We start from the raw sequence: 24,638 nt of genomic DNA, 5'->3' as shown, positions 1-24,638 counted from the left end.
TTGGATTCCCCTAGGTCTTTAGTTTTCAAAAATGCACAGGTTTGGTAGGTTTCCCTAGGTGCCGGCTGAGCTAGAGGCCAGAATCTACAGGTAGGCACTTTGCAAAAAACAGCTCTGTTTTCTTTCAAAAAATGGGATGTGTCCACGTTGTGTTTTGGAGCGTTTCCTGTCGCGCCCGCTAGGCCTACCCACACAAGTGAGGTATCATTTTTATCTGGAGACTTGGGGGAACGCTGGGTGGAAGGAAATTTGTGGCTCCTCTCATATTCCAGAACTTTCTGTCACCGAAATGTGAGGAAAATGTGTTTTTTTAGCCAAATTTTGAGGTTTGCAAAGGATTCAGGGTAACAGAACCTGGTTAGAGCCCCACAAGTCACCCCATCTTGGATTTCCCTAGGTCTCTAGTTTTCAAAAATGCACAGGTTTGGTAGGTTTCTCTAGGTGCCGGCTGAGCTAGAGGCCAAAATCTACAGGTAGGCACTTTGCATAAAACAGCCCTGTTTTCTTTAAAAAAATGGGATGTGTCCACGTTGTGTTTTGGGGCGTTTCCTGTCGCGGCCACTAGGCCTACCCACACAAGTGAGGTATCATTTTTATCGGGAGACTTGGGGGAACGCTGGGTGGAAGGAAATTTGTGGCTCCTCCTCACAGATTCCTGAACTTTCTGTCACCGAAATGTGTGGAAAATTTGTTTTTTTAGCCAAAATTTGAGGTTTGCAAAGGATTCTGGGTAACAGAACCTGGTCAGAGCGCCACAAGTCACCCCATCTTGGATTCCCCTAGGTCTCTAGTTTTCAAAAATGCACAGGTTTGGTAGGTTTCCCTAGGTGCCGGCTGAGCTAGGGGCCAAAATCTACAGGTAGGCACTTTGCAAAAAACAGCTCTGTTTTCTGTGATGTGTCCACGTTGTGTTTTGGGGCATATCCTGTCGCGGGCGCTAGGCCTACCCACACAAGTGAGGTACCATTTTTATCCGGAGACTTGGGGGAACGCTGGGTGGAAGGAAATTTGTGGCTCCTCTCAGATTCCAGAACTTTCTGTCACCGAAATGTGAGGAAAATATGTTTTTTTAGCCAAATTTTGAGGTTTGCAAATGATTCTGGGTAACAGAACCTGGTCAGAGCCCCACAAGTCACCCCATCTTGTATTCCCCTAGGTCTCTAGTTTTAAAAAATGCACATGTTTGGTTGGTTTCCCTAGGTGCCGGCTGAGCTAGAGGCCAAAATCTACAGGTAGGCACTTTGCAAAAAAACAGCTCTGTTTTCTGTGATGTGTCCACGTTGTGTTTTGGGGCATATCCTGTCTCAGGCGCTAGGTCTACCCACACAAGTGAGGTATAATTTTTATCGGGAGACTTGGGGGAACGCTGGGTGGAAGGAAATTTGTGGCTCCTCTCAGATTCCAGAACTTTCTGTCACCGAAATGTGAGGAAAATGTGTTTTTTTAGCCAAAATGTGAGGTTTGCAAAGGATTCTGGGTAACAGAACCTGGTCAGAGCCCCACAAGTCACCCCATCTTGGATTCCCCTAGGTCTCTAGTTTTCAAAAATGCACAGGTTTGGTATGTTTCCCTAGGTGCCGGCTGAGCTAGAGGCCAGAATCTACAGGTAGGCACTTTGCAAAAAACAGCTCTGTTTTCTTTCAAAAAATGGGATGTGTCCACGTTGTGTTTTGGAGCGTTTCCTGTCGCGCCCGCTAGGCCTACCCACACAAGTGAGGTATCATTTTTATCGGAAGACTTGGGGGAACGCTGGGTGGAAGGAAATTTGTGGCTCCTCTCATATTCCAGAACTTTCTGTCACCGAAATGTGAGGAAAATGTGTTTTTTTAGCCAAATTTTGAGGTTTGCAAAGGATTCAGGGTAACAGAACCTGGTCAGAGCCCCACAAGTCACCCCATCTTGGATTTCCCTAGGTCTCTAGTTTTCAAAAATGCACAGGTTTGGTAGGTTTCTCTAGGTGCCGGCTGAGCTAGAGGCCAAAATCTACAGTAGGCATTTTGCATAAAACAGCCCTGTTTTCTTTAAAAAAATGGGATGTGTCCACGTTGTGTTTTGGGGCGTTTCCTGTCGCGGCCACTAGGCCTACCCACACAAGTGAGGTATCATTTTTATCGGGAGACTTGGGGGAACGCTGGGTGGAAGGAAATTTGTGGCTCCTCTCAGATTCCAGAACTTTCTGTCACCGAAATGTGAGGAAAATGTGTTTTTTTAGCCAAATATTAAGGTTTTCAAAGGATTCTGGGTAACAGAACCTGGTCAGAGCCCCACAAGTCACCCCATCTTGGATTCCCCTAGGTCTGTAGTTTAAAAAAATGCACAGGTTCGGTAGGTTTCCCTATGTTCCGGCTGAGTAAGAGGCCAAAATCTACAGGTAGGCACTTTGCAAAAAACACCTCTGTTTTCTTTCAAAAAATGTGATGTGTCCACGTTGTGTTTTGGGGCGTTTCCTGTCGCGGGCGCTAGGCCTACCCACACAAGTGAGGTATCATTTTTATCGGGAGACTTGGGGGAACGCTGGGTGGAAGGAAATTTGTGGCTCCTCCTCACAGATTCCTGAACTTTCTGTCACCGAAATGTGTGGAAAATGTGTTTTTTTAGCCAAAATTTGAGGTTTGCAAAGGATTCTGGGTAACAGAACCTGGTCAGAGCGCCACAAGTCACCCCATCTTGGATTCCCCTAGGTCTCTAGTTTTCAAAAATGCACAGGTTTGGTAGGTTTCCCTAGGTGCCGGCTGAGCTAGAGGCCAAAATCTACAGGTAGGCACTTTGCAAAAAACAGCTCTGTTTTCTGTGATGTGTCCACGTTGTGTTTTGGGGCATATCCTGTCGCGGGCGCTAGGCCTACCCACACAAGTGAGGTACCATTTTTATCCGGAGACTTGGGGGAACGCTGGGTGGAAGGAAATTTGTGGCTCCTCTCAGATTCCAGAACTTTCTGTCACCGAAATGTGAGGAAAATATGTTTTTTTAGCCAAATTTTGAGGTTTGCAAATGATTCTGGGTAACAGAACCTGGTCAGAGCCCCACAAGTCACCTCATCTTGTATTCCCCTAGGTCTCTAGTTTTAAAAAATGCACAGGTTTGGTAGGTTTCCCTAGGTGCCGGCTGAGCTAGAGGCCAAAATCTACAGGTAGGCACTTTGCAAAAAAACAGCTCTGTTTTCTGTGATGTGTCCACGTTGTGTTTTGGGGCATATCCTGTCTCAGGCGCTAGGTCTACCCACACAAGTGAGGTATCATTTTTATCGGGAGACTTGGGGGAACATAGAATAGCAAAACAAGTGTTATTGCCCCTTGTCTTTCTCTACATTTTTCCCTTCCAAATGTAAGACAGTGTGTAAAAAAGACGTCTATTTGAGAAATGCCCTGTAATTCACATGCTAGTATGGGCACCCCGGAATTCAGAGATGTGCAAATAACCACTGCTTCTCAACACCTTATCTTGTGCCCATTTTGGAAATGCAAAGGTTTTCTGGATAGGTATTTTTTACTCTTTATATTTCAGCAAATTAATTGCTGTATACCTGGTATAGAAGGAAAACCCACTGCAAGGTGCAGGTCATTTATTGGCTCTGGGTACCAAGAGTTCTTGATGAACCTACAAGCCCTATATATCCACGCAACCAGAAGTGTCCAGCAGACGTAACAGTATATTGCTTTCGAAAATCTGACATTGCAGGAAAAAGTTACAGAATAAAACGTAGAGAAAAATGTTTTCACCTGAATTTCAATATTTTTCTTTTTCAGTTGTTATTTTCTGTAGGAAACCCTTGTAGGATCTACACAAATGACCCCTTGCTGAATTCAGAATTTCGTCTACTTTTCAGAAATGTTGCGGTTTCTGTGATCCAGCATTGGTTTCATGCCCATTTCTGTCACTGACTGGAAGGAGGCTGAAAGCACAAAAAATCCCAGTAAAATGCCAAAATTGTGTTGAAAAATTGTGTGTTCTGATTCAAGTCTGCCTGTTCCTGAAAGCTGGGAAGCTGGTGATTTTAGCACCGCAAACCTTTGTTGATGCCCTTTTCAGGGAAAAAACCACAAGCCTTCTTTTGCAGCCCCTTTTTCCCATTTTTTTTTAAAAAACGAAATGTTCACTGTATTTTGGCTAATTTCTTGGCTTCCTTCTGGGGAACCCACAAAGTCTGGGTACCTCTAGAATCCCTAGGATGTTGGAAAAAAAGGACGCAAATTTGGCGTGGGCAGCTTATGTGAACAAAATGTTATGGGGGCCTAAGCGCGAACTGCCCCAAATAGCCAAAAAAAGGCTCTGCACAGGAGGGGGAAAAGGCCTGGCAGCGAAGGGGTTAATGCGAGCACAAACTTCACAGTTGTTTACCATTGCTTTTACATCTTTTGTTAGGGTAGGCCACCAAAAATAGCGTTGGATCAGTTCAAGAGTTTTAGGAGTACCTGGGTGACCTGCCGTAGGTATAACATGCAACCAATGAAACACTATCTTGCGAAGTTTGGTAGTGGATACGAACAAACGAGCGTCATGAAAGGGTAAACCTTGCTTGATTGACCTTTTAGGATCTGCTTGGGCCCATGTTTGCCATTTTTCAACAGTGAAAGAGTTGCGAATTTCTTCAAAGAAATCTTCAGTTTTTATGATACATAGAACCTTGTCAGGAGCAATGATAGCTCTGGAGGCTTGAAATGCAGGCAACGTGGTATACTCTAGACGGGACAAGGCGTCCGCCTTGCGATTATCTTTACCAGGCCGGAAGGTTACTACAAAATCAAATTCGGCAAAAAAAAGCATCCAGCGTAATTGCCGAGGGGTCAAAAGTCTGGCGGAACTCATGAATTGAAGATTACGATGATCAGTATATACTGTAACAGTGTATTTGGCACCCAACAAATGATGTCTCCATTCTTTAAAGGCGTCACGAATCGCCAGAAGCTCTTTTTCAGCAATGACATAGTTCTGTTCGGCTTCGTTCAACTTCCGAGACATATAAGCTACAGGATGAAGTTGACCAGTGTCTTTATTTCGTTGTGATAAGATGGCTCCTATTGCTAAATCTGAAGCATCAGCTTCCACTATGAAAGGTTGATTCGCATCAGGATGAGTCAAGACTGGGGCAGCGGAGAAAGCTTCCTTCAAAGTCGAGAAGGCTTGATCAGCTTCTGGGGACCATACAAACTTTTCTTTCTTTCTTAGTAGCTTAGTGATTGGAGCCACTGTCTGTGAGAAATGATTTATGAACCTCCGGTAAAAATTTGCAAACCCCAGGAAACATTGTACATCACGAACAGTCTTTGGGGTGGGCCAATCAGATAGGGCTTTTACTTTCTTTTCTGCCATCACCATACCTTGAGGGGTAAGAATAACCCCTAAAAACTCAACTGTGGTAACATGAAACTCACACTTGGTTAGTTTGCAATGTAAATGGTGTTTTCGAAGGGCTGCAAGAATTTTCTTGACATGTTGGACATGTTCGTTTTCATTGTCTGAGTAGATCAAAATGTCATCGATGTAGACGATGGCAAACATGTCGAGGTACTCTCTAAGAACGTCATTCAAGAAAAATTGAAATGCTGCTGGAGCATTACACAGACCAAAAGGCATGACGGTGTATTAAAAAAGGCCATATATTGTCTTGAAAGCTGTTTTCCATTCGTCACCCTCTCTCATTCTGACCAAACGATAAGCACCTCGAAGGTCAAGCTTCGTGTAGATTTTTGCTTTCTTTGAATCTTATCTTCACAAATCATCGACAAGGGGATAGTCTGAAGAGTTACCGGACCTCCAGTCAAGAGTTTTCCATCGACTGCCTGGATGATTTCTGGGGTCTTCTTTTCAATACATGGGATCCCCCATGGACGAACCAATTGGACATCAACAAAATTCCCAGTAGCCCCAGAATCGAATAGAGCTTTTTTGAAATAGATCTTTTTCTTGACCTGAACTCTTATTTCCAGTTTAAGATGTCTAGATTGTGAAGGGTCCACGGTGACACCCAAGAGCAACCCTTCTCTGCATCTCGGGTGTTTTAGTTTTCCAACTCGACTGGTGCATTGGCTGCGACCTTCTGAACTGGACCTTGCTTGTTCTTTGGTTTGATTGGACAATCTTTGACAAAATGACCTTTTCGCCCACAATAAAGGCATTGTCCATTTTTTCTGCGGAGGTCCTTTTCATCTTTGGTCAAAGGTCTTCTGATGGTTTCAATTTCCATCGGTTCCGGCGTTCTTTCTTTCGGAGTTCTTGAGTCTCTGTTATCATGAACACGCCATGAATATTTTTCAATCTTTTTGTGCGTTCCTTTATGTTCTGCTAAACGATGATCAAGTCTCAAGACAAGATTTATTAATTCTTGACACTCTTTGAGTCCCTTGTAAAACAAGACCGCTTGTTTTTCTTCAGGCCAGGATGTCTCAGCAACCAGCCAGTTAAAGTTGGCTAAATACGACACTAGGTCTTGATTTCCTTGGCGTAAATCTAATAATTCACGATCTGCTGACTGTGTTACAGTTCTACGATCAAAAACTCTCTCAAATTCACGAAAAAAAATTCTTCAGTTATAAAACAAAGGACTATTTTTACGCACAAGAGGAATTGCCCAAGTAGCTGCATCCCCAGACAGATATGATAACAAGAAAGCTACTTTGGACTGGGCATCGGGAAAAGTATTTGGTCTGCAGGTGAAGTGTAGTTCCACTTGAACTAGGAAAGATTGCGCTTTCAAAGGGTCACCTGAGAAACGTTCTGAGGGAGCTAAAGGAATTGCAGAAGGAACATTTAGGGAAATCGGATTATTTCCAGAAGCCTGAGAAGAAGTACCTGGCCAAGACACACCTGTGGGACTTTGTTCCTTCTTCTCTACCTTATCTTGCAACTGACTCACTCTCTCTGCTAAGCTAGTTGTCAATTCTTTGGATGATAGCACCTCTGCTTGGGGCTGGGTGATAACCTTCACTAACTCGTCTAGCGTGGCCATGCTGAGAACATACACAAGCCAGGAGGATAATAATTTGTGGGCTCACTATTCTGTCAGAGTCACCAGATCCTCGGGGTCTGTGCACGTTCCCAACACGTCCACCACTGAACAGCTCCAAGACTCTGATAGATAAATCACAGAGACTGAGAGAGTCCAAGAGGGGAAGAGAGGATTAGGAAGGGAACAGCTGGGAAGGAGACCTGTAGTAAGAAAAAGGTTAGAACACACAATATGAAAATTATATCTCCTGAAATCAATACTAGACTATGATTCTAAGCCTAGTCACTCTGAAAACATGAACAAGAGTTAAGTTTAAAATGACTAAGTTTCAAGATGGCCAGATACCTGTAGGGGAATCAAGATGAATTAAATGAAAACTTTCTTATTCAAGTACTTTCCTTTGCATGAGAATCAGAAAAAAATATTCTGACTAAATTTTAAACAACTCATATAAATCCTGTTTTGAGAATGTATACTAGGACCATACAATATTGCATTTAGAAACTCTGGCCTTCTGTGTACTCTTAAAATGTTTCAACACAAATTGCGCATATTGCAGATATATATATATATATATATATATATATAGTAAACACCATAAAAGGATTGTGCACCATGAATAACACAATATGGATTCAGGAAACAAATCCCATAACTTGTCAACTCGAATATTACATAATAAATATCTTAGAATAGTAGCATACAATAAACAACATGAATTAAACTCGAGGAGAGAATCGTGCGTCTTGCCAATTCGAGTGTTACCATGTAAAATACCAAGAAAGGGTAGCACGCAATGAATATCAAAGTCAAATCATCATTAATCGAATCGCGCGTCTTGCCGATTCGTAAAACACGATGTAAATGTCAAGGAATAACAGCTCACAATAAATAAGAAGATCAAAGTACAATGAAACGAATCGCACTTCTTTTGCCGATTCTTAAAACACCATGTAAAATGTCAAGAAATGGTAGCGCGCAATGAACAGCAAAGTTAAATGCTCAGGAAACGGGTTGAGCGTCTTGCCAATTCCTAAAACATCATGTAAATGTCAAGAAATAGTAGCGCGCAATGGACTACAATGTTTAAACACCATAAAACGAATCGCCCGTCTTGCCGATTCTTAAGCCACCTTTTAAATGTCAAGAAATGCTAGCGCGCAATGAATAACAAAGTCAAACCTTTATAAAATAAATCGCACGTCTTGCCAATTTGTAAACTACCATATAAATGTCAAGAAATGGTAGCGCGCAAGTAATCTGTTACTCATTTAAGAATTTAAACCAAGAATATGAAAATTCTAAATAACGGTGTCGGGACAGTCCAACCATTGTCTTACCGCCTGGAACAATGATCACCAATGAAGGATTAGGGCAGAAGACTGGAAGATCCAAATAGGCCGCCGGGACAGGAGCTCAGGAAGAAGCTGCTGCTCTGCACTGGGACCTCTGAATAGTGAGCACTGGGAGTTGGGCTGGCACTCTTTTATAGAGTCTTGGCCCAGCCCAGAACCACGCCTGCATGTTGCAGGGAAAGTCTCTGGAAGGACCTGGAAAGGGGCCACACCCTAACACACTCAGAAAACCTGCAGCAATACATTGCAAAGGAACAGTATTTGTAAGCATATTAAAAATATGTTTTCAGGATTGAACTCTGCAATGCAAAAGGTTAAACCACAACATATCAGCACAATGCATAGATTACTTTGTTTTGAGAGTGCTGGGTTTTTGCATTTTTGTCGCCAATAGAGCGCGTATTGCTCTGGTGTTGACACATTTTGAATAGATTGCAAACCTGGGCTGAGGAAAATGGTACTTTATCTGAATTGCAGTATGGCTTCCGCACAGGAATAGTTACGGTGGAACAAGGTCTGAATTTAAACATAATAATTGGGAAATATACAAAAATTAGGAAGGGTAACTTGTACTTGGCCTTCATAGACCTATCTTCAGCCTCTGACTGCATAATACATGGAAAATTATGTGACATTTTAAGTAGAATAGGGGTAGAACAGACAATAATTCAGTTCATACGGGACTTATACACAGGGTGTAGAGCAAGGGTGAGATATGGTATAGGAGGGGAATGCACCAGGCCTTTTGGCATGTACAGAGGAGTACACCAAGGCTACGTATTGGCTCCACTCCTGTTTTCACTATATATAAACAACCTAGAATGTGAATTAATAAGTAAATGTAAAGATCTCCCTCAGGTTGGCCACCGCCCTATTCCGGCCCTACTTTACGCAGGCTATGCTGTACTCATGGCTCGGACTCCAGTAGCCCTCCAAAAACTTTTAATTACCTGCATAACCTTCATGACAGACTTGGGTCTCACTGTTAATCGCTCGAAAACATTCATAATGAACTGTGGTAGAAAATTGAGTAAGATCCTTAACACAGTTACAAAAGATGGGAAAATGTATACAACTCGAACATCTTCATACCTGGGCAAAATGTTTGATAAACAAGGTTCCTGGGCACACTGTGTGAAAACCAAAAAAGTGCAGATCATGAAAACAACGGCAGCCCTGAAGATCTTCTCAAAAATGTTAGGGGGGATAACCCTGCAGACCATGATAAAAGTCTATAGGGCCAAATGTATCCCGGCTGCTTTGTATGGTTCAGGTATTTGGGGATATACCAATTGTAACTGGATCCAGACAGTGGAAAATGATTTTTTGAGGTACCTGTTAATGGTACCAAATGGTACCTCATCATATGTTAGTCACGCTGAACTGGGGGTTTCTTTCTTAGATGAGTTAATAAAAATACAGCCAATATTACTATGGCAGAAAGTTTGGACCCCAGAATACACTGGCCTAAATTAGGCAGTTTTACGTGATTGTGTGGCATCAACGTACACTTTAAGAGTTCCATGGCTGAGGTATATTAAGACCTTTTTTGAAAGTATGGTCCACAAATAATATTATACAAACCCTGTTTCAGTGGGCACACTCACTAGGAAGGAATTGAGGGTTTTGACCTTGAAGTACTTAGAAGATCAGCGATGGGAAGTAGAGTCAAAAAAGCATAGTGTTATGTCCAACCAACTAATTCTGTCCACGGAGGACATTCAGCCCTATCTGGTAAATGTGGTAAATCCCCGGCATCGCTTTGTTCTTGCACGATTAAGGTTAGACACATTCCATCGCTTAGTAACTTTTCCAAGTATGAATGATTGAAGTGTTTCTCTAGGACCATGCTTCTGTGATGCAAAGGCTGCACAAACTACGATACATGTGTTTTTTTTTTGTAAATGTTATCAAAAACAGAGAAAGCGTTTTTTAATGCCTTTTTAAGATCTATCAACACCCGACAGTGTCGCATTGCGTACATCAATTTACAGATTTTATCTTCTATGGAAATGTGTGGAATTCTGGTTAACTTTCTATGCTCAGGAATAACCGCAAGAAAGCTTATGGGTGCATTGGCACCAACCTAATTAGGTGATTTAAATATTTGCGATTGGATTAATTAATATGATAATGTATCTTAATTTTGGCATTTATTCTTTTATATTTTATTGTATGTATTGTATTTATTGTGTTTTATATATATAAGATGTGTTTATTGCTTTTATGACTTATTGGAAAGTCGAATAAAGTTTTATTATTATATTATATTACTTGCAAGAGTGCACAGAAGCCCTGGCAGCTGCAGTTCACGCAGTACACAGGATTACTGTCTGGCGTGGGGAGGCAAGGACTTACGTCCACCAAATTTGGACAGAAGGAACACTGGACTGTCGGGGTCACTTGGATCCAGGCCCTGTGTTCCAGGGACCACGATCATCGAGATGAGAGGGGACCCAGAGGACCAGTGAAGCAGAAGTTTGGTGCCTGCGCTAGCAGGGGGAAGATTCCGTCAACCCACAGGAGATTTCTTCTTGGCTTCCAGTGCAAGGTGAAGGCAGACAGCCCTCAGAGCATGCACCACCAGGAAACAGTCGAGAAAGCCGGCAGGATTAGGTGCTACAATGTTGCTGGTAGTTGTCTTGCTACTTTGATGCGGTTTTGCAGGCGTCCTGGAGCAGTCAGCTGTCGATCCTTGGCAGAAGTCAAAGAGGGAGATGCAGAGGAACTCTGGTGAGCTCTTGCATTAGTTATCTGAAGAGAAACCCACAGGAGAGACCCTAAATAGCCCTCAGAGGAGGATTGGCCACCTATCAGGAGGGACTCTGACGTCCCCTGTTGGCACTGGCCACTCAGAGGCCTCCACTGTGCCCTCACACCTCTGCATTCAAGATGGCAGGGGTCTGGGACACACTGGAGGAGCTCTGGGCACCACAGCTCTGGGCATCACCCCTGGGGTGGTGAGGGACAGGGGAGTGGTCACTCCCCTTTCCTTTGTCCAGTTTCACGCCAGAGCAGGGGCTGGGGGATCCCTGAACCGGTGTAGACTGGCTTATGCAAGGAGGGCACCATCTGTGCCCATCAAAGCATTTCCAGAGGCTGGGGGAGGCTACTCCTCCCAATCCCTTAACACCTATTTCCAAAGGGAGAGGGTGTGACACCCTCTCTCAGTGGAAATCCTTTGTTCTGACTTCCTGGGACTGGGCTGCCCAGACCCCAGGAGGGCAGAAACCTGTCTGAGGGTTGGCAGCCACGGTAGCTGCAGAGAAAACCCTAGAGAGCTAGTTTGGCAGTACCCGGGGTCCATGCTGGAGCCCCGGGGGTGCATGGGATTGGCACCCCAATACCAGATTTGGCATGGGGGGACAATTCCATGATCTTAGACATGTTACATGGCCATATTCGGAGTCACTATTGTGAAGCTACATATAGGTATTGACCTATATGTAGTGCACGCGTGTAATGGTGTCCCCGCACTCACAAAGTCTGGGGAAAGTGCCCTGAACAATATGGGGTCACCTTGGCTAGTGCCAGGGTGCCCTCACACTTAGTAACTTTGCACCTAACCTTCACTAAGTGAGGGTTAGACATATAGGTGACTTATAAGTTACTGAAGTGCAGTGTAAAACGGCTGTGAAATAACGTAGCGGTTATTTCACTCAGGCTGCAGTGGCAGTCCTGTGTAAGAATTGTCTGAGCTCCCTATGGGTGGCAAAAGAAATGCTGCAGCCCATAGGGATCTCCTGGAACCCCAACACCCTGGCTACCTAGGTACCATATACTGGGGAATTATAAGGGTGTTCCAGTGTGCCAATCAGATTTGGATAAAATGGTCAATAGCCTGCAGTGACAATTTTAAAAGCTGAGAGAGCATAAACACTGAGGTTCTGGTTAGCAGAGCCTCAGTGATACAGTTAGGCACCACACAGGGAACACATATAGGCCACAAACTATGAGCACTGGGGTCCTGGCTAGCAGGATCCCAGTGACACAGGCAAAAACAAACTGACACACAAGTAAAATTGGGGGTAACATGCCAGGCAAGATTGTACTTTCCTACAACGTGTTCTGGGGACAGAGGTATGGGCCCGCTGGGTGGGTGCTGTGGTGGTGTTTCCTGAGGGGGAGGCTCTGTGGTGGTGTGAGAGTGTCATCACTGTGGGCCTCTTCTGGGGGGGGACTGGATGTTGCTGGCACCTTTTCTCTGGTGACATTTGCTGGGGACCTGTGGGGATGTAAATGCAGTGTTATTGTTTCTGTGTGGGATATCATGTGCATGGGTGTGTTGCCCTCTATGGTTGTTGTTGCCCTGGCAGATTTGACTTTGAATGAGTATCTATTTGTTGGGCTAGGTGATTTTCTCCAGTGTGCATCCATTGGTGATAGGTGTCCATGCAGGTTTGTGAGGGCTGTCCATGCATTGGTGTTACATGCAGGGCTTGGTATTGGGATGAGTGGGTTGTAATGGTGGGGTATGGGGGAGGTAGTGAAGTGATGGGAGTGAGGGTACAGGTGGGGGTTTGTGATGGCATGCAGGTAAGGGTAGTGATAGTAATAGAGATTTGACTTACCGGAGTCCAGTCCTCCTCCTACTCCTGCCAGGCCCTCAGGATGCATGATTGCCAAGACTTGCTCCTCCCATGTTGTTAGTTGTGGGGGAGGATGTGGGGGTCCACCGCCAGTCCTCTGTACAGCTAGTTGGTATCTTGCTGCTGTGGAACGTACCTTCCCCGGTAGGTCGTTTTCACCTCTTCTTGATGTCATCCCTTGTTCTGGGGTGCTGTGCGACGGCGTTGACCCTGTCCACGAGTCTCTCCCATAGCTCCATGTTCCTAGCAATGGATGTCTACTTCACCTGTGTTCCAAATAGCTGTGGCTCTACCCAGATGATTTCCTCCACCATGACCCTCAGCTCCTCCTCAGAGAATCTGGGGTGTCGTTGTGGTGCCATGGTTGTAGTGTGAGTGGAGTGAGTGAGGGTGTGTGGGTGATGTGTTGGGGTATGTGATGTAAGGTGCATGGATGGTGTATAGGTGATGATGTTATGTGGCTCTGGTTGTGTGGGTGCTCTTGCTGTCTCTCTCTGGTGGCAATTTTTTCTAGTTGTAAAGGGTTGTGGGTAGTGTGGGTGTGAGTTTTATAGTGGTATGGGTGTGTGGGTGTGATGTGTGTATGTGTGTAAGGTGAGTGTAGTTTGAATTGTCCAATGTGGTGTAGTTTTGTTTGAGTGTGTGTATTCTGAGCGCAGCGGTATGTACTGCCAATGGTTTACTGCCATTGAATGTCCACTGCGGTGATTTGTGGGTCATAATGCTATGGGCGTAGTTCTGCTGGCGTAACGGTGTGGGTTTGGATACCGCCAGTTTATCACTGACCTTTAGGCTGGCAGACTTGTGTGTGTGGCTGTATAGTGACGGATTGGTATGTGTGTGTCATAATATGCTTGGTGGTTATCCGCCGCGGTGGCGTTATGTTGGCGACAGTCAGCATGGCGATAAGTGGGATTTACCGCCAATGTCATAATGAGGGCCTTTGTCCTTATCTACCTCAGCGTGGATAGCACTGTGCTGATCTTATGCTGAAAAAAATTGCTAGATAAACAGAGATTCGAGGTGAGCAAATCTAGAGTGTCGCTGGTGTTGCAGGGTGCTCTTTACTGGAGCTGCTCTCCACCTAAACTTGGGAACTACACAGAGTTCTCTTTTCTTTTTTACATAAATATACATATATATTTATATATATATATATATTGATATATAAAAAAAAACAACATAAACACTAAAAGGAATGTGGGGTACAACACTGAGGATCTCCACAACGTAAGACTGAAGCTCAGTAAGTTCTTCATCCACAATTGCTGGTACAGGTACTGACTGCAAATACCCACAAATAGGATATTCTGGGAAAGTCAGGCTCTGTGGATCTGATACCTATAGTGATGCTATGAACAGTAACTCAAAGACAATACTCACAGGGGACAAGCAACACCACTGTTGTGCCAATTAATTCTGGTGATGAAACAGGAACACGCAAGGCAGTAACTGAAAAGGTGCAGAAGTTAAATACACTGCCACAATAAACAAGGAGCAAAGAAGTGAAAACAAAGGGCACATTAGAGAGTACACTCTGTACCTGGAGTGGAATCTCCCCCCGAGTGCAGACATAAAGATTGTACTCGTAAATGCCCTTTGTGAATACTGAAAGTCATAAACGTAGACTTTTGATCTAACTTTAGAGCAAAAGACTAAATTTGCCTTTCTGAATTGGGCCCTTCGTTTCTGCACGTTCTGCATTGAGTGGAAATGGTCTAAGATGCACAGCACATAGTGCATCTAGGATGGTTTTCCGAGTGAGTTTGTGGCTTGTCAGCACATGACCTTAACCCAAGCTATTTACCTATTTTGGACACATATTTGGCTTCTAGCTCTTTTTATGAGGGATTAGTTACATTGCTCAGTTCCCAATCCTCCTATTTCACTGTGGCTTATTAGGGAACTAGATTATGTTAGTTAAGGGGATCACTGTCAAAGAGGTCTCATCTCCCTTGCTCTGCATGGTAGTGATTTTACCTCAGATTTGTTTTATGATTGTAGTTTATGGTGAATGCCTTCCAGAGGCTGTAGTGTTCTCTATGTCTCACCATTCATCATGGTTCACACTCTATGCATGCCCATCTTGAGAATGTCATTTAAAATGGCAGAACCATTAGCAAGGCCTTTTCCTCTGCCTTAATCTCTTTTTTTGCAGCCTCTTTCTGGGTTTTCTTGTATTGTGTCAGTATTTTGATTTCTTCCTTCAGGATTCTTGCTCTACCCTATTTGGGCAGGATTTTTGAGAGCCAGAGACAAACTTCCTTGGTTAATAAGAGTATTGGAGTTGTTGGTGTTTGATGTCACAGAGACTCCAAATACTCACCTGTTGCAAGTGAGGTCACTTTGCTACTTGTTGACTTGATTGTTTGTAGTGTTGTAGACTTTGCAACAAACATTCACTCTTGTTAGTTCCAACCTTTTATTAAGATTTCAATGTTGATCTTCCTGGAGTCACTTTTTGGGTTATATTTTAGAACCCTCTATCCCCACTGCACTCTCTGGCCCCACCATGTCAAGAGCCTCCTATCATTTTGAGGTTTCATTTCTTTGTATGATTTTAGTTCTAAACAAGTGAAGAAGTTCTGTGCTACGGGGGAGTGAAGATCTAGGCAATATAAAAAGGAGTCAGAATAGGAGAATTAAAAAAACAAAATACTGGGACACGTTACACACTCCCCAAGTTGTAAACTTTGAAGGGTTCCCATCTTATCCTTTTTACTAGCTGTGCATAGTTTCCATCATTGAAGTAGAATCTGCTCACCCGCTGCAAAAACCCAGTAAGCTGTTGAATGGAAATCTCAGCTGTAATGGGCTGTAGAGATCTTATGACCTTGCCCAGAACCCGGAAAAACTTGATACTTGGTTGCTAGCTCAGCAGGTCTTGGATCTCAGCCTTTAAGTCCCATGTCTTGGTGTCTTGCAGAAAGCTGGTGTTAGACCTGGCATCCGTGGTGTAGTGTCCCCTAACTTTTTGCCCTCTGACCTCCTGTTTTCCTGACTCATTTTTGCTGGCTTTTAATATTCTGAGCAATTTACCACTGCTGACCAGTGCTAGAGTGCAGGTGCTCTGTACTCTAAACATGGTAACATTGGCTTCTCCACAATTGACATATTTACCTGTAGGTCCCGAGTAAAGTGCACTATACATGACCAGGGCCTGTAAGTTAAATGCTGCTAGTGGGCCTGCAGCACTGATTGCACCACATACCGAAGAAGCATTTCAAACATATCTCAGACCTGCCATTGCAGAGCCTATGTGTGCAGTTTTAAACTACCATTTTGACATGGCAAGTGTACCCATTTGCCAGGTCCAAACCTTCTTTTTATTACATATGTCACCCCTAAGGTAGGCCCTAATAAGCCCCAAGGCAGGGTGCAATGTATTTGAAAAGTTGGACATGTCCTTTTAAGTTTAAGATTCCCAGGTAGTGAAAAACTGCTAAATTCATTTTTCACTACTGTAAGGCCTATCTCTCCTATAGATTACCATTAGGGTTACCTTGAAACATCCTTCAAGTTTAACTTTCAATTGGGAAAATATAGAAATATGGAGTTTGGGGTCATCGGACTGACAATATAAGCTCACAACTCATGGTGAAGTCTGATTTTAAATTGTACGTCTGAAAATGCCACTTTCCGAAAGTTGGAATTTTCTTACTGTAACCAATCTGTGCCTCTAATTGTCCCTAAATACACGTCTGGGGTGGATGACAGCTAGGCTTTGTATATTCCCTCTAGACAGTCACACAAAAAGGGAGTTTAGGAGTGACATTTGCATCCTAATGGCACATCACTAGGCTGATAGGTATTCCTCGGCTAGATGCAAGGGAAAAGTTGAAACGTACACCTAAATAGGGCTGTGCCTCTCTTCAGACAAAGCGCTGTATAATCCCCTGCCGAGTGTCTGGAAACAGGGAAGGAACAGCAGGGTCCTTTTTATCTTCAAAGGCATCTTGTAAGTCTCCCTCACTTCATAAACACATTTGGTTATAAGTACTGGACCCCAAACCCCACTGAATCAGAGCTCTACCAGAATCAAGGACATTCTGCCAAGAAGGACTGCTGTGCTGCCAGGAGGGGCTGCCACTCTGCAACTGCATAGCTATATTTGCAACTGTTTGCTGTGTGCTGTGAAGTAGGAGGGACTGTTAGTTTGCTACTTGCTTTGCTGTGTTGGCCTGTGGCTTCTGGACTGGAGTGAGAAGGCCTGGACCTGTTCTCTACATCCTTGAACCCAACATTCTCCAATGGATTGTTGGCTTGTCCCCTGTTCTCCTGCAGTCTCAGGGACATCAAAGACCGCCTGTGACTCTCCTGGTGCTGCTGGACTCTGCCATCTGTGAGCCCTGCCCTTGCCTGTGGTGCCCTCCTCCAGTCCTAAGCATCAGAAATGGGTTCTGCAGCTGATTTCTTCAAGAACGGATGCAGAGCCTTTGCTGTGCCGCCCCTTCGACACTGATGCACCAACTGTGAAATAGCGCATTCACACTCGATCCGGCCTGACGACAATGCTCTACACGGCTCGACGACGATGCATCACATTCACTTCAGTGGAACCCGCCAACAATGCAGTGATCTACCTGCATTGAAAATACTGCTGCATCAAGCACTCAACATCCACACTGTGGTCCATCAAAGGAATTGTTTCTGCAGACCCTATGTGGGATCTGTAGCCGGCCCATCCACTATTGCGGTTGGCCTGAATTTTAGATTTGCACCGGTCCCTCTCAACCTCAAGCAACCTTTTGACCACTAGTGACTCCTAAACACTGTTTTCACATTTAGGCCCTCATTATGACATTGGTGGTGACTGTTAAAGTGGAGGTAATACCGCCAACAGGCTGGTGGTGATTACCGGCAAATTATGACCATGGCAGTGATAACTCCCATAGAAAGCCAATGCACCACACCATCTGCCAGGGCATTAACACCACTGAACACGGTAGTAGCCATCAACAGCCACTCAGAAGACAAGGTACCGCCCACCATATTATGACACTGCAAACCGCCAGGATTTCCAGCGGGATACCAGCGCCATCAAAAGCCTGGCAGAAACATACTACAGAAGACCAAAGACCCACAAACAGAGACACAGAGAAGACCTACGCCGCCATGCAACCAGAACTGCAAGTCTTCCCGATGCTCTTCTATGCCATGCTCCACCTGGAACACCAATACGGATGAAGACGACGACGGTGAGCACAGCCACCTAGCACACGAGGGAGGGAGGAAAAGGAGAGTGACACGCACATGCACGACAAACACCAGACACACATACACATCATACACACAACTAGCTGCAGACATAAACCAATGACACATGACACACAGCATAATAATACAAGGACTACAGTTCTGCAGCACTGACATTGCTATAGCAAGGCAACACCCATCATATGAACCCATTTTAGAAAAAAGATACATGAACAATTGTCCAGAAAGGGCCAATGCCCAGTCCAAAGTACATAAGGCCCACATGGCCACAGGGCACAGACCAAGCCCCAACTTGATCCTGATGAATTATGCACAATAATGTGCAGAGACAACATCTCGGAAGTGGACAGGCACCTCAGGGGGAAGAGGGGTGAGGGCACCTTAGCTGAAGTTGGGAACTTGCACACTGCTCCTGGAGAGGGCTCCATGCCCATTTCCCAATGCTGAGGAGAGCAGAGTCACAGTCTCTGAGGTGAGGAATTTGCCCACAGCTTCTGAAGGGGGCTCCATGCCCATTTCCCAATGCTGGGGACTGCAAGGTCTCAGTCTCTGAGGTGGGGAACTTGCCCAATGCTCCTTGAGGAGGCTCCATGTACATCAGTCCCTGGAGGGTGGCCTACATGCCCTCTGCTGGAGGTGAGGGCTGCATTGTCTCTGCTGGAGGAGGTGTCTCCGGGGCAGCCTTTGCTGGAGGTGAGGGCTGCATTGTCTCTGCTGGGGGAGGTGTCTCCGGGGCAGCCTTTGCTGGAGGTGAGGGCTGCATTGTCTCTGCTGGGGGAGGTGTCTCCTGGGCCACCTTTGCTGGAGGTGTGGACTGCATTGTCTCTGCTGGGGGAAGTGTCTCCTGGGCAGCCTCTGCTGGAGGTGAGGGCTTCTTGCCTGTCATTGGTGGTTGAGTGGGAACTTTTTCTGACATTGATGGTTGAGTATGAACCACTTCTGACATTGGTGGTTGAGTGGGAACCTCTTCTGACATTGGTGGTTGAGTGGGAACCTTTTATGACATTGGTGGTTGAGTGGGAACCTCTTTTGACATTGGTGATTGAGTGGGATCCTTATTTTTCCTGGCTTGTGGAGTGGGATCCTTCCCTTTCCTGGCTGGTGGAGTGGGATCCTTTCATAGCTGGTGGAGAGGGATCCTTCCCTTTCCTGGCTGGTGGAGTGGGATCCTTCACTGTCTTGCCTTCATGACTTGGAGGTGCCTCTACTGTCCCCGTGGACTGTTTGGCTGAGGTGCTGGGCTGGGTCGTTGGGACCCCGCTCTTATGGGAATGACGGGGGGAGGGTGAGGGAAGAGATCAAGTTGGGCAAGGAAAAGCTTCTTAGGGACAGTGGGGCGGAATGAGGGAGGAGGGATGGGAGTGGAGGTTGAGGGAGTGGTTGTTGGAGGAGTACATATGCTGGACTTGGGTGCAGGTGCATGGGCAGTGCTGATGTGAGGTGGATGGCTGTTGGATGTCTGAGTGCCTGCGTTTGTGTCCTTTAGGAGGGGGGGAGACAGGGTGGGAGAGGACACAGGGGACGCGTGGATGGATGTTGTGGAGGTGTCTGTTAGTGAGGTGTGTGTGCTGCTCAGTATGGTGATGCTGGTGGTGGCTGTTGAAGCAGTGCATGCATGTATGAGTGTGGGCTTGACTGTGAGGGAGGTGGAGGGGGAGGATGAGGGGGAGACAGTGGAGGCAGTGGATGTGGATGTGTGTGCAACTGTCTATTGTTTGTGTGAGTGCTTGTGGACTGAAGTGTGGTGCCTGTGTTTGACTGTGCCACTCTTGTGTGATGTCTTGTGTGCATGCTCGTCTGTATGTGTGCATGGGATGGGTTGGGGTTGAGGAGACTGGGACTAGGAAGTGGTAGTTGGGGGGATGGTAGGAACAGGGACAATTGTTGCCATCGGAGAGGAGGCCAAAGCCTGAATTGAGTTCTGTTGGGCCACCAATCCACTGTGGATGCCGTCCAGGAATGCATTGCATTGCTGTATCTGGGATGCCAGCCCCTGGATGGCATTCAGTATGGTTGACTGCCCTACAGAGATGAATCTCAGGAGGTCAATAGCCTCCTCACTCAGAGCTGCAGGGCTCACTGGGGCAGGGCATGAGGTGCCTGGAGTGAAGGAGATGCCTACCCTCCTGTGTGAGGGGGTACGGGCAACTCGCTGAGGGGCTACTGGGAGGGCAGTGCTGGTACGGGGGTGGCAGCTGTACCTGCAGCTGGGGTGGTCACAGAGGTGTCTCCCACCACCAGGGAGCTTCTATCGGAGGAGGAATCAGAGTCTGTGTTTTCACCTCCTGTCTCCACTGTGGAGCTCCTCTCGCCCTCCGTTCCAATGGTTCCCTCAGCATCCGTTGACTCTGCCTCCTGGTGTGAGAAGGTAGCCTCTTTCTAGCCTTGTTACCCCCACTTTTGGCCTGTTTGTGAGTGTATATCAGGGTGTTTGTCACTTTTTTCACTGTCTCACTGGGATCCTGATAGCCAGGCCTCAGTGCTCATAGTGAAAACACTATGTTTTCAGTATGTTTGTTATGTGTCACTGGGATCCTGCTAGTCAGGACCCCAGTGCTCATAAGATTGTGGCCTATATGTATGTGTCACTGGGACCCTGTCACACAGGACCCCAGTGCTCATAGGTGTGCATGTATGTGTTCCCTGTGTGGTGCCTAACTGTCTCACTGAGGCTCTGCTAACCAGAACCTCAGTGGTTATGCTCTCTCATTACTTTCAAATTGTCACTGACAGGCTAGTGACCATTTTTACCAATTTACATTGGCTTACTGGAACACCCTTATAATTCCCTAGTATATGGTACTGAGGTACCCAGGGTATTGGGGTTCCAGGAGATCCCTATGGGCTGCAGCATTTCTTTTGCCACCCATAGGGAGCTCTGACAATTCTTACACAGGCCTGCCACTGCAGCCTGAGTGAAATAACGTCCACGTTATTTCACAGCCATTTTACACTGCACTTAAGTAACTTATAAGTCACCTATATGTCTAACCTTTACCTGGTAAAGGTTAGGTGCAAAGTTACTTAGTGTGAGGGCACCCTGGCACTAGCCAAGGTGCCCCCACATTGTTCAGAGCCAATTCACTGAACTTTGTGAGTGCGGGGACACCATTACACGCGTGCACTACATATAGGTCACTACCTATATGTAGCTTCACCATGGTAACTCCGAATATGGCCATGTAACATGTCTATGATCATGGAATTGCCCCCTCTATGCCATCCTGGCATTGTTGGTACAATTCCATGATCCCAGTGGTCTGTAGCACAGACCCTGGTACTGCCAGACTGCCCTTCCTGGGGTTTCACTGCAGCTGCTGCTGCTGCCAACCCCTCAGACAGGCAGCTGCCCTCCTGGGGTCCAGCCAGGCCTGGCCCAGGATGGCAGAACAAAGAACTTCCCCTGAGAGAGGGTGTGACACCCTCTCCCTTTGGAAAATGGTGTGAAGGCAGGGGAGGAGTAGCCTCCCCCAGCCTCTGGAAATGCTTTGTTGGGCACAGATGTGCCCAATTCTGCATAAACCAGTCTACACCGGTTCAGGGACCCCTTAGCCCCTGCTCTGGCGCGAAACTGGACAAAGGAAAGGGGAGTGACCACTCCCCTGACCTGCACCTCCCCTGGGAGGTGTCCAGAGCTCCTCCAGTGTGCTCCAGACCTCTGCCATCTTGGAAACAGAGGTGCTGCTGGCACACTGGACTGCTCTGAGTGGCCAGTGCCACCAGGTGACGTCAGAGACTCCTGCTGATAGGCTCCTTCAGGTGTTAGTAGCCTTTCCTCTCTCCTAGGTAGCCAAACCCTCTTTTCTGGCTATTTAGGGTCTCTGTCTCTGGGGAAACTTTAGATAACGAATGCATGAGCTCAGCCGAGTTCCTCTGCATCTCTCTCTTCACCTTCTGATAAGGAAACAACTGCTGACCGCGCTGGAAGCCTGCAAACCTGCAAAATAGTAGCAAAGACGACTACTGCAACTCTGTAACGCTGATCCTGCCGCCTTCTCGACTGTTTTCCTGCTTGTGCATGCTGTGGGGGTAGCCTGCCTCCTCTCTGCACCAGAAGCTCCGAAGAAATCTCCCGTGGGTCGACGGAATCTTCCCCCTGCAACCGCAGGCACCAAAAAGCTGCATTACCGGTCCCTTGGGTCTCCTCTCAGCACGACGAGCGAGGTCCCTCGAATCCAGCGACTCTGTCCAAGTGACCCCCACAGTCCAGTGACTCTTCAGCCCAAGTTTGGTGGAGGTAAGTCCTTGCCTCACCTCGCTGGGCTGCATTGCTGGGAACCGCGACTTTGCAAGCTTCTCCGGCCCCTGTGTACTTCCGGCGGAAATCCTTCGTGCACAGCCAAGCCTGGGTCCACGGCACTCTAACCTGCATTGCACGACTTTCTAAGTTGGTCTCCGGCGACGTGGGACTCCTTGGTGCAACTTCGGCGAGCACCGTTTCACGCATCCTCGTAGTGCCTGTTTCTGGCACTTCTCCGGGTGCTACCTGCTTCAGTGAGGGCTCTTTGTCTTGCTCGACGTCCCCTCTCTCTTCAGGTCCAATTTGCGACCTCCTGGTCCCTCCTGGGCCCCAGCAGCGTCCAAAAACGCCAAACGCACGATTTGCGTGTAGCAAGGCTTGTTGGCGTCCATCCGGCGGGAAAACACTTCTGCACGACTCACCAAGGCGTGGGGGATCCATCCTCCAAAGGGGAAGTCTCTAGCCCTTGTCGTTCCTGCAGTATTCACAGTTCTTCAGCCTAGTAAGAGCTTCTTTGCACCAACCGCTGGCATTTCTTGGGCATCTGCCCATCTCCGAGCTGCTTGTGACTTTTGGACTTGGTCCCCTTGTTCCACAGGTACCTTCAGACAGGAATCCATCGTTGTTGCATTGCTGATTTGTGTTTTCCTTGCATTCTCCCTCTAACACGACTATTTTGTCCTTAGGGGAACTTTGGTGCACTTTGCACTCACTTTTCAGGGTCTTGGGGGGGGTTATTTTGCTAACTCTCACTATTTTCTAATAGTCCCAGCGACCCTCTACAAGGTCACATAGGTTTGGGGTCCATTCGTGGTTCACATTCCACTTTTGGAGTATATGGTTTGTGTTGCCCCTATCCCTATGTTTCCCCATTGCATCCTATTGTAACTATACATTGTTTGCACTGTTTTCTAAGACTATACTGCATATTTTTGCTATTGTGTATATATATCTTGTGTATATTTCCTATCCTCTCACTGAGGGTACACTCTAAGATACTTTGGCATATTGTCATAAAAATAAAGTACCTTTATTTTTAGTATAACTGTGTATTGTGTTTTCTTATGATATTGTGCATATGACACTAAGTGGTACTGTAGTAGCTTCACACGTCTCCTAGTTCAGCCTGAGCTGCTTTGCTAAGCTACCATTATCTATCAGCCTAAGCTGCTAGACACCCTATACACTAATAAGGGATAACTGGGCCTGGTGCAAGGTGCAAGTACCCCTTGGTACTCACTACAAGCCAGTCCAGCCTCCTACATTGGTTGTGCAGTGGTGGGATAAGTGCTTGAGACTACTAACCACTCTTGTCATTGTACTTTTCATAAGAGAAAAATATACAAAACAAGGTCAGTGTATATACACATAGCCAAAAAGTTTTGCATTTCCTCTTTTCACTCTTTTCTAAGTGCTGAAAAGTACTTCTAAAACTTTCAAAAAGTTCTTAAAAGTTTAAAAAGTTTTTTCTGTCTTTCCAAAAAGTTCTGAAAACTTTTTTCTCTTTTTCTATCACTTTAACTCTCTCTAAAAAATGTCTGGCACAGGAAAAAATGTTGAACTGTCCAAACTTGCATATGATCACCTTAGCTGGAAAGGAGCAAGGAGTCTCTGCATAGAGAGAGGTTTGAGTGTAGGGAAGAATCCTTCCTTAGAACTGTTAATTAATATGCTTAGAGTACAGGATAAGGCCATAAGTGCCCAATCTGTAGAAAAAGTAGCTAATGGTTCTCAATCTGATCCAGGGACTCCCCCAGGAAAAGGTTCAGGAAAGAAACTTCTCAGCCTGCCCATTACTAGACAGTCTAGCATAGTTGGTACAGAGGTTGAATCACACCATACTAATGGTGTGCTCTCACATTATACTGGTAGCCAAGCTGTTAGGGTGCCCTCTGTAAGGGACAGGTCTCCTTCTGTTCATTCCCATCATACCTCTGTATCTAGAAATGTCCCTCCCACCCACCCTGATGACAGATTGTTAGAAAGGGAGCTCAATAGATTGAGAGTGGAACAAACCAGACTGAAGCTCAAGAAGCAACAGCTGGATTTGGATAGACAGTCTTTAGAAGTAGAGAGGGAAAGACAGAAGTTGGGTTTAGAAACCCATGGTGGCAGCAGCAGTATTCCCCATAGTCATCCTGCAAAAGAGCATGATTCCAGGAATCTGCACAAGATAGTTCCCCCTTATAAGGAGGGGGATGACATTAACAAGTGGTTTGCTGCACTTGAGAGGGCCTGTGTTGTACAGGATGTCCCTCAAAGGCAGTGGGCTGCTATCCTATGGCTATCAT

This window comes from Pleurodeles waltl, chromosome 1_2 (genome assembly GCF_031143425.1).
Source record: "Pleurodeles waltl isolate 20211129_DDA chromosome 1_2, aPleWal1.hap1.20221129, whole genome shotgun sequence".
In the NCBI taxonomy this organism is placed as follows: Eukaryota; Metazoa; Chordata; class Amphibia; order Caudata; family Salamandridae; genus Pleurodeles; species Pleurodeles waltl.
The sequence above is the reverse complement of the archived record's forward strand: the minus strand, read 5'-3'. Positions refer to the sequence as shown.